Source organism: Emydura macquarii, unplaced genomic scaffold, assembly GCF_026122565.2.
Source record: "Emydura macquarii macquarii isolate MOO-44397 ecotype Brisbane River unplaced genomic scaffold, CSIRO-AGI_Emac_v2 contig_2205, whole genome shotgun sequence".
NCBI lineage: Eukaryota > Metazoa > Chordata > Testudines > Chelidae > Emydura > Emydura macquarii.
In genome coordinates this window covers 20,503,498-20,521,360 of record NW_027132342.1, presented here as the reverse complement: position 1 = coordinate 20,521,360, position 17,863 = coordinate 20,503,498, and the positions used below count along the sequence as shown (strand labels likewise).

Sequence of the window (17,863 nt, the reverse complement as noted above, 5' to 3'; positions counted from 1 at the left end):
GATTTAAGCAGAGCAATTTAAATAATCAACCACTGAAAAACCAAGTTGAAAGTACTAAGTGTCTGGACTGGGTTCATGGATCTCCTTGGGGGCAGTGGAAAATTTGGGGGGAATGTCGGAGCCTGGAATTGCCCTGGCACAAATTAAAGGTGCAAGGGCCCAGCTTTAATAAATATCACTGATGTAAAGCATCACTTCAATGCTCCCCTCCCTTGCCACATCCACGATATACCCCATTCGTCCCATTACGCTGGGGAGGGGTTCCAGTAAAGGAAGCAGTGGAGCTGATGCAGTCAACTCTACCAGCTTTACACCAGTAGCGAGTCTTCCTATGCATGGGGATTTTCCAGTGGCAGTTTGATTGCCTCAGGTTTATTTTGTCATGCTTAATTTATTGTACAGATATTGAAATACAACCGAAATAATTTTTCAAAATATATGCCTGGTTACCTTGCTGGTCCCCCACTTCCACGTCCAAAATAGAGGACAAAGGTGTAAACTGAAAGAAACGGAGATTACTCCAGCACAGGTAATTGAGAAATTTAACAGCGCTCCAAAGCCAGGAGTTATCTGTCTCAAAAATGGTGATGGATGGAGGTTTAAACCTTTAGTTACAGTGCTTAAGACCAATTTTTGTTACTGTTTGGTTTTTTAAATGAAAACTCTAGAGATGCATAATTAAAGGTGGATCTAAGTTGGAGGAAAATATACATAATGTACTGGATTGGTAGAGCTGTTTTTTGGGAATATGGTTTGCAGTTCTGCAAAAGAGATGTTACAAAAACTAGAAACTATGCAATGACTGAGAACCACAAAAATACAGGAACTAGAAAATCCTGATTAATGAAAATTATTAGAGACAGTGAACCAAAGTTATTTATACTTGAGATCAATGGAATGTTGCCAGAAATGACTTCAATGAATAAGGAACCATATACTATTTTTAGAAGATTTTTGGCTAGAGATCCTACCAGGCTATTCATAATTACTATTTCTATAGTACCTGAAAACCATATGAGGTGTTCCAGAGATGTAGGAATACAAGTGGTTGTCTCAAATAATTTGCAGTCGAAATGGACAACATACAGATCAGAGTTGGAAGGCAACACAAAACTATTATATTAATGTCAAATTCAAGAAGAAAAGAGCAGACATTTAAGGGAATTAAGGGCTAAAATGTAAGCAATTTAAGTAAATATTTTTACAAAGACTGTAGTTAACAATTGAAGTAAACGACCCTGTGTGGAGATAATCTGATTTAAAAAAAAAAAAAAGCTTGATGAAAGCATAACATTATTACTACTGTTCCAGAGCGGCGACGAATACCTCAGCATTTACCAAAGCATAGACATGAAGGACTATTTGAGGAGAGGTGGAAGATTAACAGCATGCTAATCTTACAGTATGCAAAATATGGCAGAATTGAAAGGGAGCTTAGTTTTCCACAGTTTGGGAAACTCTGAAATAACTAGAATAAAGATGGTTTAAAATGATTTGGATATTTGAAGGAAAGAGGATAACAAAACATGCGAATGCAGGAGGTAGGACTGGCATATTGTTAATATCCTGGCCTTTCCCTCTTCTAGAATGTATGTACTCCTATTTTACTTATTCTTCTCAGATCTCATATATCTTGGGAATGCTTGTAGCCTACAGCATTTTATTTGTTAGCACATTTTGTGCTATCTAGAAGATTCTGAAAAGCTGCTCAAGCATAATTCACAGAAAGGAAGGGATACAGTTGCCATATAATATTTAAACATTAATTAGTTTTTATACTTTTAAAATAATGGAGGAGTTAACTTTCATTGACCATCAGCCTGAGAAATGGCTAACTTTATAAAGTTTCTATTTTGCCAATATACATCAATGTATCAAGAAGTTTAAAACTGTGAGCTCCCCAAGGCAGGAACTTGCCATTTTTATCTGTCTGTAAGCTGCCAAGTGCACCTATACTGATTATATAAATGATACAGGGGAAACTTCATTGTCAACATACATATCCGAAGGCTTCATTATGGATTAGCCATTAATTGTTACTCTTGTGAAGCTCTGAATAGTGTCTCCTGATGTGATTTACTTCACACTTATTCCATGTGGCTAGCTCTTTGGTACAACTGAGTCCACTTGTCTTGACCATTGAGGGAGGATTTAACTGATATTGTGCCTAATACATTCCAATAGGAACTTTTAAAAGTGTTGAATATACTAAGATTGTGTTGACTGCATGTATAAACTCTCATTATTTTGTTGATGTTGCAGACTCATGGTCTCTCTACCATGCACTGTGCTTATGATGCAGAGAATTGTACCATATAGAACCATACACATATAGCTGGTTCCTGTGAACTCTATAAGAAGCACCATATTTAAGAGCAAACTTAAAAAGATATCAGAAATCTCAGTGAAATGGTCAGGTGCCCTCTAAATCTTAAAGGCATCTGAAGAGGGGCAAGTGTGGTGTACTTTCTGATTATATAACCTTTTCCCTGGTAGTTTAAACAGCCTTTGCAGTCCCTTTTGAATTTGAAAGCAAAAGTTCTTGAATGGGAGTTCCCTACTCCTCCCTGTCTCCCCAATATGGAGGAAATTCACCCAATCTTAGACTAAAAAGTAATGGAGACTTATCTACATTACTGTCCAGTTTATGGTGAGGGTGGAGAGAGGGGTACTGACATAGGAAAGGAGAAGCAGATCATTTGGCCTATGTTCACCTGGAGACGCTCTCTGGGAGCCGAATCACACTAGTTCAGTGGAAGCTCTGGACAAAGAAGGAATCATTTTGGATGGGGAAAGCTGGGGGACCCAGGATCCACTCTCATATACACTATAAACATACTGCTATGTCCACAGGTAAAGCAGGAGGTGAATCCTTAAAAGCTGTCTAGCTTCACTACCTGCTCATGTTGTGGTCCCCAATATATAGAGTTGCAGAAGCAAGTTCATGTACATAAGACTTCAGGCTCAGGCAGCAACATGCCAACCCAAGATTCTCTCCTTCACTCTCATAAGCTTCTATCTGTTCATGCTGCTTAAGGCTTACAATCTATAGTTTTTCCATGATTGCTGGAATGGAATCTCAACCCTAGAGGAAAAGGAGCAAGAGCAAGGGGGTTTTAAGAAAAAAATGTAAAAACAAAATAAAAACAAAAAAAAGGGAAAAAAGAGAAGACAAGAAGGAAAAAGAGAAGACTGGGGGGAGGGGGGGAAGAGTGCAGCAATTGTCAGACATAGTATAAAAGGAACTTGGAGGAAAAGAGATGTCCGTTTATCAACCTTTCCTAAAGGGGGAGGATTTCAGCAAAGATTTGAGCTCCCTTTAGCCTTCAGATAAATCTATTAACAAAGAAGAATTTTTGGTACCTAGCTCCCAGGGTGATTCTGATTTTCCCCAAACTGAGAAAATGTCAAAGATTTTGTGTCATGAAACTCAAAACACATCGTGCATGTCCCTCCTTTGGTAATCATATTTATTTCTCAGACATAAAAGGCACAATTTTCAAATTCAAGGCTTGCAACTTTGTAAATAAAACACAGTACAGTAATCAAGTCTGCAGATTAATTAGTTAACTACAAATGATCTCTTGTATCTTCTTAAATACAGGCACACTTTTACCTAATTATTTTGCTTTTCAGTACATGGCCTGATATGAAATCTTAACCAAACCAATTCAAATGTTCTTACAACAGTTGGTGCCTTGCTGGCTGGACAGGAGTACATGTCTCTTAGGGTACCTCTATATTGCAATAAAAATCCTGCAGCACTGACTTTCAGAGCATTGATCAATTGACTTGGGTGACTCAGGCTGCAGGGCTAAAAATTGCAGTGTAGACATTCGGGTTGGAGCTGTGGCTTCGAGACCCACCACCTTCATGGGATTTCAGAGCCTGAGCTCAGCCTACTCCCAAATGTTTACACTGCAGTTTTTAGCCCCGCAGCCCGAGCTCCACGAGCCTGAGTCAGCTGACCTGGACTAGCTGCATCCATATTGTGAGACTTTTATGGCAGTGTAGACATATCCTTTAATTTACAGAATTCTGAAGTTAGCTGTGCTGTCTTCAGTGATTTCACTATCATAATTTATCACCATTTTGATGCAATTAATTGTGAAACAGCATCTTTCAGAAACATAGATTTGGAGTAGAAATCTACATCTTCAATTTCAAATGATTGGAAGTGAAGGTAGACTCTGAATAATGTCCTATCAGCCACATTTCAGCCTCTTTTCTATTCTGGGCTCTACATATGACCTTTCTATTTGTGATCACTTATTTTGGCTAAGTAATGGAAAGGTTCTTTGGTTTCTCTGAATAGTTTTGGACTTTGCCCTTGTATGATTTTAGTCTTTGTGATTAATTAAATCAAGCCAGAGTTCCTCTGAGACCACAAAAGTGGTTTTGTGCTCTCTAGTTACTCCAGCCCTTGAGAAACCATCTTCAGTTGCTTTTAAAAAAAATTAATATGTGTAACCTTTAAATCAAAGACCCAATGTTCTCACTGTAAATTGCAGGCTGCTTCTGATAATTGGATGTGAATATAGAAATAAAATCTTCCTGAGAATATTGGGATACTGGGAACCTCAGTCCTTTTGTTTATTTTTTCAGTCAACCAATCAAGCAGCTGATTATGATTACAGAAGAATATTTTAGCTTCCACAGTGTGATTTAGGACTGTTTTTAAGTGTGAATTCTGTCTCAATGAGGTTTAAATGATGTGCTGAACATCTATTAATCAGACGTTTAGAATGATTGCACATGACAAGATGTCTCATCTTTTCCATTTTATTTTTGTTTTCTGTGCAAATGCCAAAGACCACCATGTAATACTTTTCTCAGTATTTTTGGATGGCATCTTCATCTATTTGGACACAATATTTTGCAGCTTTCTTTTTAGATAAAAAATCAATAGTACAAAGTAAAAAACACTCCACTCCATCTGAAAGGATGTAGTAGCCACTTTTGGGTCGTTTCTCATGCTTGACCAGCAATCTTGCGTCAGTATCAGTGTTTCTTGAATTTTTACTCTTTACTCACATGCCACGTATCTAGCAGTGGACCCATGAGTTTAAATATGTCAGTGGAGTATATTCAGAATGAAGTGCTTCAACCACTTCTTTGTTGCTTATTTTTTCTGTGTTGAAGGTGATGATGATATAAAAGAATGCTGCAATTCACTTACCAAGTTAAGACTTCATCTTTCATCTTTCTTTTATGGCACATTTGGAGCGTATCATGGGCGTTGAAGATGAATAGAGGCTACTCCTGAATGACGGTGTTGAAGAGTTGCTGAAAGCACTAGAACAGGGATTTAAACTATCATTGGTGGCTGTTTCAGTGATGTTGCTGGCACAGAACATGTCTAATTTGCAGGATCATCAAATTCAGTATTTTTGCTTTTTTACTTCTGTAGGGGGAGTTTTGTTCATTGGTTCATTTGGTCTGGAAAAATCTGAAGAAACAGATTTTCCGTACAATTTGAGATGAGAATAAATTCTTTCTTTTTTTCTGAATAGCAATTCTTGAAAAGGTTTACATTTCACTTTTTGAAAAAATACCTATTTTTATTACTTCAGTCCATTTAGTAATCTTGGCATATTGTTTGATAAATTCATACAGTGATGTCAGTTAATACTAACACTAATAACCTATTTGCTGTATTGATCATCAGCTTTCACACCCACTACGGTTAGAACGAAAACAGCCACTTAGTGAAAACACCATAAAAGCCAAAGCCTGAAAATTGTGTTATCAGAAGCTCCGACCACCTTCTGAAAGCTCCTAGATTCTACCAAACCACATCCCCCTAACAGTTTATAGCTCTACGGACTTTCCTCTTTCTCTGTTTCCGGTAACCATTGACTCCACTCTCTAGCTAGCCATACCCCTCTCTTTAGTTGCCAATGGCTTTGTCTATTTTCTGTTCCTTTAGGCTTCTAGATCCTGCAATACTTATATACATGCTTAACTTTTAGCACAAATTAATCCCTTGTAGTCAGTGAGACCTTTTATGCTAGTGTGAAGTTATACACCTGCTTAAGTGCTTGCAGGATCAGGGCCATAGTTTTCAATATATGCCTATAGTAGTTTTGTAAAAATTCAAGTACCAATACTGGTAGTGGCATTAAATAAAACCCCATCATTTACATTTTAGTTTATTATACATTGTAATCTAAAGTTTCAATAACACAAATTCTACTTTGAGTGATTGCTCATATCCATTCCAATATAGGGGAGTACTCGCCCCGTGCACTGGTTCCCGGAACTTTTTTCCCCTTAGCAAGCCCCGTAGGGCCGGCTTAGGTGCCCTCTGGAGTGCTGCACTCATGCTGCAGTATATGAGGTGCTGCCGGCCCTGCAAGCCTTCAGTTCCTTCTTTCCACCCATGACAGTTGCTGGAATGTCTGCCTCTTGCTCTCTAGCAAGTAGCCTCCCCGTTGAACTTTATCTCGTTGTTTTATTAGCGTTAAGTAGCTGTTAAGTATAGTTGTTAGTGTTAGATTAGATAAGGAGCCCTCAGGGGCTTTAGGTTGGGCACAACCGGATTTAAATCCTGCACCGCTTGCGGCAAAGCCTTTCCCATGAGCGACCCTCACGACCGCTGCCTGGGAGAGCAGCATAGAAAAGATAAATGCAGGATCTGCAAGGCCTTCAAGCCGCATACGCAGAAAGAACAAGACGTGCGCTTGAAGGCTATCCTGGTGGAGTCCGCACTCCGGCCGGACTTGGAACCGGCGCATTCCCCTGCGGCACCGAGCGTCCCCTCGGTGCGGAGTGCTCCACCAGCACTGGTGTCGACCCGTCGCCAGTCCTCTGTGCCGAAGAGGAAGAAGCGCCAGGGCACTGAGCGCCAGGACTCCCCCGCACCGCTAACCTGGGAGCCTGGGGGAGTCAGGAGATGCACCATCCAGGGGCCGTTGAGATTACTCTGGCACCTGCATCTCCAAGCAGGGAGCCTCCCCTGACTCCTGGGGGTGGGGGAGAACCCCTGCAAGGGCCCTCGACGCCTGAGGCATTGGATGCGGCACATGCCGTTATGGCCATGGCCATGCCCACGCCTCCATCCCCCCCTCCCTCCCTCAGCCGAGGGTACAGGGACCGGTGTCTCGGGATAAACCCGCGCTGGGTGGCCCCGGTGGGTGGTCAAGACAGCAGTCTAAGTCTCCCCCCAGACGGTCACAGAGGGTAGAGGGTGCGGGCTCCCCTCTCCTCCCAGAAGTTAAGGCGATGCTTAAGGCGATGCTGCTACAGTTCCAACTCGCACGAGGTGCGCAGCTCCCGCTCCCCGGCACCGAGTCCATTGATGTGGCACCGGTCTCGATCCCCGGCACGCAGCCCGTCGCGGATCCCGGTGCCGGAGGAAACGACACAAAGTCGGGCACAGCACCAGTTCTGATCTCTGGACCATAGTCCGGCGTGGATCCCGGTGCTGAAGGACTCCACACCGATGGTGACATCGGCACCGCGCCGCCGTTCACGCTCATCGGGGTCGGAATCAGCACCGCTCCCGGTCCCTAAAGTGGAAGCACCAACGTAAGACCTTGGCGCCGAGGCGGAGGTCATACTTCAGCTCCTCTAGCCGCTCGCCTCCCCGCCGGCACCGTACGTGATGGCACCAGCGCTCCTTGTCTTCGTCGACGTCTTCGCAGAGCAGATCATCGACGAAGGCAGGCAGGAGCCACAAACACCGCCGGCACCACTCCAGAGGCTCGGGGTCCCGCATCCACCTCCAGGAAGTGCCACAGTCGGCACCGATGCTGGCACCGGCATGGCCACAGGGACCATGGCAGTGGCCCTACTAGGAGCCATGGGGGGCGCAGATGGGTCAGGGCACCGTCTCTGTACAATCATCAGTGGCCCAAACAGCCCCCCACTCACCGAGCCAACCAGATAAGGACCATTCCTCGGAGGAGGAATCGGACCCTGAGGAGGGTCCCTCCACTGGGCCCCTCCCGCAATCTTCCTCCTCCCCTGATGACGCGGCCACCAGGGACCATAGGGTGCCCCTTCCAGACTTTAAGGCTCACTAGGAGTTTCTCAAGAGTGTGGCAAGTAACCTTAACCTGTGGCTAAAGGAACTCTCTGAGGAGGCGGACCCCCTCTTTGGGATGCTGGGTCAGCAGGGCCATCCAGAGTGGCCATGCCTGTGCCTGAGAGAGTCTTGAAGCTGGCCAAGGCTTTCCGACAAACCCCTTCCTCGGTTGCCCCCACATCTGAGGGAACTGAGAAAAAGTACTACATATCTTCGGAGGGGTTCGAGTTCCTATATACTCACCCAGCTCCTGGGACCCTTGTGGTTGATGCGGCCAACCAGTGGGACAGGCAGGGCAGCCCGGGCAATACACCCAAGAATAAAGATAATAAAAAGCTGGACCTATTTGGCTGCAAGGTCTATTCGACAGGGGCCCTGCAGCTGAGGATCGCCAACCACCAGGTGCTCCTCAGCCACTACAACCTCAACCTCTGGACCTCCATGCGGTGGTTCGCAGAGGGGCTGTCTCAGGACCAGGCAGCGGACTTCACGACAGTCCTAGAGGAGGGCGCCGCTGTTGCAGGGGTGGCCCTACAAACTGCCAGTGACGCCGCAGACACCGCCAGCAGAGCCATTGCCTCAGCTATTGCCATGCAGAGGTGTTCGTGGCTGCAGTCCTCAGGGGTTAATGCAGGAGGTCCAACAGTCTATCCAGGACCTGCCCTTTGATGGGGCAGGCCTATTTTCGGATAAGACGGATGAGAAGCTGCACGCCCTGAAGGATTCTAGGGCCACCCTCAGATCCTTGGGGCTGTACACACCGCAGGCCTTGAGGCGCCAGTCTCTGCCTCAACCCCAGCGCCAGACCCAGCTGGCCCCCCGGCCACCGCCCAGGCCCTCACAACCCTGGAGGGGCCATGACAGATATAGGGGCTTGAACCGCCACGACCAATCGGGGTCATCTGCGGTTTCCCAACAGGGTCCAGCCAAGGGGCCCAACAATAACAACAGACAATTTTGATGGTGCGCCCGAGGGTGGCACCCATACCTTTCACCTGGATGTGCCCCTGCCATTTTCAGAAAGGCTCAGGCCCTACAACACCAAGTGGCGAAAGATTACATCAGACCGTTGGGTCCTCGGTGTAGTTCTCAAGGGCTACACCCTTCAGCTTACATCCTTCCCCCCGGACTCCCCTCTCACCCCGTCCCTCTTCAGGGACCCCTCTCAAGAGCAACTCCTGCTGCAGGAGGTGAATTCCCTCCTGCTCCTTGGGGCTGTGGAAACACTCTCCCCACAGAAAATAGGGAGGGGTTTCTACTCAAGGTATTTCCTCATCCCCAAGGCAAAGGGGGGCCTGAGACCCATATTAGATCTCCGCCGTCTGAACAAGTTCATCAGACATCTCAAGGTTCCGTATGATTTCCCTAGCCTCCATCATCCCCGCACTGGATCCAGGGGACTGGTATGCTGCCCTCAACCTAAAGGATGCGTATTTTCCCATTTGCATCCTTCCCAGATACAAACGCTTCCTCCGATTTATGGTAGCTGGCTGCCACTACCAATTTTCGGCCCTACCCTTTGGCCTCTCATCTGCCCCCGGGGCTTTCACAAAGTGTATGGCAGTAGTGGTGGCCCACCTGCGCTGCAGAGGGGTCCAGATCTTACCCTACCTGGACGACTGGCTGATCCGGGGCAGGTCCAGGGCCCACGTGAGGAACAGCCTGGAACTCACCTGCGAGACATGCACCAGACTGGGGCTGCTCATCAACGAGCAGAAGTCCACTCTCACCCTGGTGCAGCGCAAAGACTTTATCGGGGCCACCCTGGATGCCACTCAGGCCAGAGCCTTCCTCCCACAGCCTCGCTTTGAGGCGATGGCCGCCATAATCGACCATCTCCACAGGTTCCGCACGATGACAGCCAGGCGCTGCCTGCAGCTGTTGGGACACATGGCGGCATGTATGTATGTGGTGAGGCTGGCTTGCCTCAAGCTCAGGCCTCTCCAGGTGTGGCTAGCCTCGGTATACGTACCAGCCAGGCATTCCTTGAACAGGGTGGTCACGGTTCCCACACTGGTCCTGACCTCCCTGAACTGGTGGAGGACTCCCAGGGAAGTTCGGAGGGGGGTCCCGTTCCAAGACTTGGCCCCATCGGTCACCCTCATCATGGACACCTCGGATGTGGGATGGGGGGCCCACATCAGCAGCGACCTGAGCACCCAGGGGTTTTGGTCGGCAGATGAAAGGAGTCTCTATACCAACGTCCAGGAGCTCAAGGCAGTCTGCCTGGCCTGCAAGGTATTCCTCAAATTCCTGAGGGGCAGGATGGTGCAGGTCCTCGCGGACAATACAGCAGCCATGTTCTACATGAACAGGCAGGGGGGAACGTGCTCCTCGGCCCTTTGCCGGGAGGCCATTCGACTTTGGGACTGTGCGGTGAGGCACGACTTTCACATATCTGCCTCTCACCTCGCTGGGGTCAGGAACAATGAGGCGGACCGCCTCAGCAGGTCGTTTCTACCCCGACACAACTGGTCGCTACATCCGGAGGTGATAAGTTTCATCTTCCTCAAGTGGGGTGTTCCCCAACTGGACCTGTTTGCGTCGTCCTGGAACTGGAAGTGCCCGAGTTTCTGCTTACTCCGGGGTTGCGAGCCGGGCTCCATCTCCGACGCATTCCTTATAGAATGGACGGGGACCCTGATGTATGCATTTTCCCCCCATTCCGCTGCTGCCCAAAGTCCTCTTGAAGATCAAGAAGGACAAAGCGGACGTCATATTGATCGCCCCAGCATGGCCAAGACAGCACTGGTTCAGCGTGTTGCTGGACCTGTCCACCACTCCGCCAGTGCTGCTCCCGAAGCATTACAACCTGCTCTCCCAGGACCAGGGTCGCCTGCTGCACCCAGACCCGGACTCCCTCCACCTGATGGCATGGAAACTCTGTGGCTTATGTAGAGAGAGAGAGAGCCTGCTCGGCACAGGTCCAACAGGTTCTGCTGGGCAGAAGAAAACCTTCCACTCAGGTGGTGTACCGGGCCAAGTGGAAGAGGTTTACCTGTTGGGCAGAGTCCCGGGGTATCCCACCGAGCTGCTCGCCCATACAGGCGATTTTGGAGTACCTGCTCCACCTGAAGCACCAGGGTTTAGCACTGGCCTCCCTAAAGGTGCACCTGGTGGCAATCTCGGCCTTCCACCAGCCAATGGAAGGGAGATCATTATTCTCACACCCCATGTCAGTCGGGTTCCTTAAAGGGGTGGAGAGGCTATACCCGCAGGTCCATGACCTGGTGCCTACGTGGGACTTGAACCTGGTCCTCGCCACACTGACGGGACCCCCCTTCGAGCCTATGGCTACATGCTCGCTGTTTGTCCTATTGTGGAAGATAGCTTTCCTGGTGGCCATTACATCAGCTAGGAGGGTCTCCGAGATAAGAGCTTTAACATCGGAGCCCCCCTACACACCGTCTTTTATAAGGACAAGGTGCAGCTGAGACCCACCTGCCCTTCCTGTCTAAGGTGGTGTCCCAGTTTCATTATAACCAGGATATCTTCCTCCCAGTGTTCTTTCCTAAACCGCACGATTCGGAGGAGGAGCGGAGATGGCACTTGCTGGACATGAGACGATCCGTGGCCTACTACATCAAATGGACGCGGCCGTTCTGGAAGTCAACGCAGCTGTTCGTGGCCATGGTGGACCAGATGAAGTGCTCACCTGTCTCCACCCAGCGCATCTCCTCCTAGATCACCACCTGCATCAGGACCTGCTACAAGCAGGCGAAAGTGCCACTTCCAGGAGCTGTTTCAGCACACTCAACCAGAGCCCAAGCCTCGTCGGCGGCGTTCCTGGAAATGGTGCCCCTGCAGGACATCTGCAAGGCAGTGACCTGGTCGTCGGTTCACACCTTCACGTCCCACTACGCCATCGTGCAGCAGGTGAGGAAGGACACGGGCTTCGGCAGGGCCGAACTGATGAGAGCAGTTAGCCAATGACTCCTACCCACCTCCAAGGTATGGCTATTTAATCACCTATATTGGAATGGATATGAGCAATCACTCAAAGTAGAAAACAGGGTTACTTACCAGTAACTGTTTGTTCTTTGAGATGTGTTACTCATATCCATTCCACACCCACCCTCCGTCCCCACTGTTGGAGTCGGCAGAAAGAAGGGACTGAGGGCTCGCTGGGCCGGCGGTGCCTCATATGCCACGGCATGAGCGCGGCACTCCAGGGGGCACCTAAGCTGGCCCTACGGGGCTTGCTAAGGGGAAAAAAGTTCCGGGAACCAGTGCACGGGACGCGCACTCACCTATATTGGAATGGATATGAGGAACACATCTCAAAGAATAACAGTTACTGGTAAGTAACCTTGTTTTTTCAAGCTAGTTTTTTAAAACCTCAACGTAATTTTAAATCAATGATTTAAAAAAAAAAAAGAAATCAAGTGATTTTGCATAATTACTTAAATCACATTGATTTAAATTGCTATACCCTTGGGTCCTGCTTTTTTCCCCTATGCAACACTGCAAGGGGCTTTTTGGAATCCCTGGGTTCCTTATGGTGACCAGTATTACATGGTGGCCTCCTGCAAAAGGCCCCATCCAGATTAACAGACACTCATACATTAGGGCTCTTCCCCTGAAGAGAACCTCTAAAGGAGCAGGAGCTAATTGTAGGGGAGGAGACACCACTGGCCAAGTCATCCTTCCCCTGACAAGTCAGTTATGCCCTACCATCGTCTTATGCATATGATTTCAGAGCCTTTCAAGACTTGGTGAAAAGAATAGCAGAGCCACTCCAGATCCCCTTGGAGGAAATCCAGGAAACACAACCTGCCATGATGAAGTTTTGCATTCTGTTTTGACTTATTGGTCCAGAGTGACAATCCATCCCCTACTCTGGTTGTCTCACTGCACAAAAGCACCCTCCCCCCACCATTGGGGAACAGTCTCCCATTTTCTGTCTTTCTGGGAGTTCATCACATCAGAGAGATGGATCTTACAGGTGGATTTAAATGGAATATTCCATCCAATTCAACTCATCACTCCATCCCACATATCATGAAGGCTTCCTAAAGCAAGAGGTTCAGTCTCTCCTAATTCTTGGGGTGATTGAGCCAGTTCCCCCCAGATATGTTGGGAGAGGGTTCTACTCCAGATTGTTCTGGTTCCCAAGAAAAAAGGAGGATGGAGATCAATCCTTGACTGCAGGACTCTGATTACTTATATAATTTTGCAGCATTTCATAGTGGTAATTCTAGCAACGATAATTTTGGGGGCTCTAGTTCATTGAATGAGAGGGGATTTGATTACAGCCTTTAACTACCTAAAAGGGGGTTCCAGGGAGGATGGAGCTAGGCTGTTCTCAGTGGTGGCAGATGACAGAACAAGGAGCAACGGTCTCAAGTTGCAGCAAGGGAGGTCTAGGTTGGACATTAGGAAAAGATTTTTTTCACTAGGAGGGTGGTGAAGCACTGGAATGGGTTACCTAGGGAGGTAGTGGAATCTCCATCTTTAGAGGTTTTTAAGCTGCAGTTTGACAAAGCCCTGGCTGGGATTATTTAGCTGAGGTTAGTCCTGCTTTGAACAGGGGGTTGGACTAGATGACCTCCTGAGGTCCCTTCCAACTCTATGATTCTATGATTGTCATGAGGACCATGAGTGGGAACTCAGCAACTCGATATCTCAGAACATTTGTCAGACCGTGGTCCTCTTGAAGACAGATCTCTTTATAACACCATCCAATGCAAAATGCCATTTCTTCTGCCTGAGAGGCGGTTACAGCCACAACTAGCAATGTGATACGCTCCTCTTCTCTTGACCTTGTACCTTCTTGCATACTTGCCTGCCAACACTATTGATCTCCAAAGCCCTGAGCAAGCTAAAGCAAGAGAGGCCAGTAGCTAGTCTGATAGTATCATGATGGCCACGGTAGGTATGGTTCCTGGATCTGCTTCGCCTCTCTCTGTAGGGCCCTCTTCGCCTTCTGCTCATGGTGGATCTTCTGACAGAGGAATCGGCTACCATGACCCACCCCAGCCTCTCCTCTTTGTACCTTAAGGCCTGGCTCCTTGATAGTTCTCGGGCATTGAACTATGCTGTTCTCCTGAGATCAAGACCATGCGCCTGAGTAGTAGCAAACTTGGCGTGGACCCACAGATGCTGCTAACTAAAATCTCCGATCAAGAGTTCATCGGTGGATGCACATCTTAAGGTGGAGCACCCATAGGGACAAACATCTTGAAGAACTCTAGTTTCTGTACAGGTAAGTAAACACTCTTTGTGGCCCTCTTCTGTAATACCCATACCTACTATTTTATAAAAATACATTGTTCCTCAAAACTGCTGTCTTTAGTTAAAGTCAGTGCCCAGTTCCATCATGAGAAGTCAATTAATATCCCCTCCTTCTGGCCTTTATCCCTCACATGCAAAGAAAAGAGGTGGTGGTTCTTTTTAGGACTATAAAATTCTAATTCCTCAAACTCAGGATGCTAGACTGTTTGAATTTCTTTTTCATGGTCTTGTAAGGCCCCAAAAGCCAGCAAAAGGCATCTAGCTCTGACTTAACAAAATGGATTTGACTTAGTGTTAAAGGCTTATAAATGCTGAGGCATTTCTCTTGTCTCCAAGGGGTCAAAATCCTCTCAACTAAGATGGTATTAAGCTTTGGGGTGGGGCGGGAGTCTACCTCTGCCAAATAGATTTGCCAGGTAGCCTCCTTGACCCTTTGTTCACAATTTTTTTACACATTGCTAAGGTACAGACATGGGTACTTCCTTGGTCTCGGCATTGATGCATTTTTGGGTGTGACTGTCTGAAGCCATAGATCTTAGTTCTTTTCTCTACTGTATGGCTCCTAGGTATTAACAGACAAAGCCCATTGATAATATTGGTGGACTATCCAAAGCAGAAAAAGAAATTATTACTTCCTGTAAACTGCATTTTTAAAAACTTTGTTTGCTTTGTTTGGGCTTTTTTGCATGCATTGGATATGGTGGAACTTGGACACCCACAGGTGACAGTTGTATTACTGTTCTTGACAGTTTTTAAGTTAAAATTTTACAATTGTTCAGTAACATGGGTATGCTGTGGAAGTCCTCTAACTAGTATGATGAGCCATAACCGCTGCAAGAGGGGTTAGACTTAAAATATTCTTGAAAATGTAAAAAGAAAGAAAAGGTGCTTATAGATGCATCTGGAACTGTTTCACACAAACAGTAATACTATCTAACACTCATAGCGCTTTTCATCAGTAAGTTTCAAAGGAGGCTGTGGCTGAAAAGTAGGTACAAAAATTCCCTCTCTCTTTCCTCTCTGCTTCCTGAAATTAACATGTTCAGATCACAGGTGAGATTGTAAATTGTTATGGGCCCCAGCACAAGCAATGGGCAGATGACAACAAGCTCTGTGTCCTTCTAATCAGGAGAAGCCAATACTATCTTCCTGCTACTTCATCCAAGAAATACATTTCTGGAAGAACAAAAATGTGTTCAGGCTCTACCTTGATTAAATGGAGGTGGTGCTGATAGGAAAGAGAAACTAACCAGCAAAAACTCTGTAAGCATTTTACTGAGAGCATCTGCCCCTGCATTTGTCAGGATGATACTTTCTTCAAGTCCTAATGGACACACTGCTGCTTCAGATATCGGCAGTGGCCAGAAATACGTTGCAACCCTTCATCTCTGATATGGTCCTAGCCATGGTCATCTCTAGGGCTGACTTCTATGTTGCTTTCTAAGGAAAAAAGTGACACAAAAACTTCCAACTAGCACAACACACACAATCTATCACCTAGGACAAGCAAGTCAATGAGAGCATGTCACACCAATGGGCTGTTGGCTGCCCATCTGGATCACTTTCAAGATCTTGCTTTTCAAAACATGCAGGGTACTAGGAACTAGCTAATTTCTGCCATCCTCCAAGAGCACATTTATCACTAGGGACAGTACAATTTACGGTTCCTAGTGCAAAATTAAAGGGGCATTCTCATTGGTGGGTTCCTAGTTATGGAATTCCCTGTTCTTGGAGATCAAGCCGAGCTGGAGTCTTGCCATGTTTAGAGAACTATTCAAGCTGTGTTTTTACTCAAGCCTTCCTTCACTAAAGAAGGCTTCTGAATTATCCTGCAGAATTTCCTTCATAATTAACATTTTAAAAATTTCAGAAATTTAATATAGCTAAGGAGGGGGCACAGCATTTTTATACTAATTGGCTTGCAATAATGTTGGACTAATTTCTTTATATAGCGCCTAGATATAGTGATTGCTACATTAAACATTTATTTAGAGATGCATGTACTATTCTTGCTCCTTAGCTTTCTCTTTTATCTCTCTGGCCACAATATTTGTAAAATATATCTATTGATATTTTACATCAAATATGGAGACTTATTCAGGCGGTTATTTTAAACAAGCCCCCAGGTAGTGTAGTGTACATTAGATCTAGATTCTGTGGCAAGGACTTCCAATTTACTAGTAAGACCTGCACTTAATGCTAGTATAACGTTAGTATATTAAAACAGTTTGGTAACCTGCAGTTTTATTTGAAATAATTTTAAACATACACTACAAAGTTAATATAATCAGTGCTCCACTCCTGAACAGTTTAAGAGCTCCGAACGGAAGCCTCCTTTCTCCAAGCCTGTTCCTGCTCCATAAGCATTAAACCTCTGTCATGGTCTAACCCACTCTTGCTGATCATGTTTACTTAGGGACTTCTCAGTAATGGTGGTCATAGGAGAAAAGGAGTAAGAGGCCATGTAAGTCTCCACCTACCTTCTAGAATCCTCAAAACACAGCCATTTTTCTGCCATCTTCACCATGCTTAACCAGCATTTCACTTGCCTCCTCAGTGTCTGTGTATTACTCACAGCTTCCCTTTCAAGGGGGGGAGTTAGTTTGTTTAATCTTCTGCAACCACTACTGCTCTAAAAGGACAAAAAGAGGGAGATTTTTCTGGGATTAAGGACACAGGCACTGAATCGCCACAAGAAGTGCTCATTTGGAACTCTTCCAGAAGTTTGTGTGAGTGTGTGTGTTTGCCATATTTCACTCGGACAGCATAATTAAGAAGAATGCAGGAATTTTTAAGCTGCTCCTTCAACGCACAGCTAGTTGAAAAAGTATCACTGACCCAATCCATTCACCACCTAAGATTGCTGTAACAAATGTCTTTCCTTGGAGATCTTTAAGATCAAGTCCTCCAACAAATGCTCTCTACAAGAGGAGTTATTCCTCCTGGGCCTCCATGCAAAGGGGCTAATACTGTTTCTCCATGAAGGAGTACCATTTCATGAAAAGCTAGAACATCTCCCCAGTTTTCCTCACCCACTTCTACACTTACTAACCTGGTGGGTAACAACCAGAAACTTTATGAAGAACATACAGGTCTCACGCAGGTGGGCTAGTCATCACAATAAATTTCAGTTTGAAGGGCTTGGGATTCATCTTGTCTCTTACTTAGTCCACAGTATAGACCAGTTTGGGAGCACAGCTACTCTTCATATGTGAAATGTGAGTAGTAAGGAGAGTCTCGCCTGATATAAACCTCTTACCTCAGACAAATCAGTTAAGGAAGTCCTCCTCAGCAGTCAGCATGATAACATAGTACATCTATTCTACAGTTCCTGGGCAGAACAACATCTATGGAAACTAGCAGCATTTCATATCACTGGATGAAGCATGGGACAAACACCTGGTGGAACACCTAGGGGGATAAAACAATCACACAGAAAAATTGTTTGTTCTTCCAGAGATGATGTAAATATTGAGCAACCATTGAGGGACACCAGCTAAATACTAGAATTCACCTGCATTTCTAGTACACCCCCAGAATTTTCCAAATTGAGCCTAAAGTTAGAAACCTATTAGCTTTTTTATGCACCTAAATAAGAGG

The 17,863-nt window shown here is 46.0% G+C and overlaps 1 protein-coding gene across 5 annotated transcripts in view; it reads left to right on the top strand.

Annotated features, from left to right (window-relative positions):
• Positions 1–17,863, top strand: part of ATF7IP (activating transcription factor 7 interacting protein) — a 181,281-nt gene that overhangs the window by 83,107 nt on the left and 80,311 nt on the right. The window lies entirely within an intron of this gene.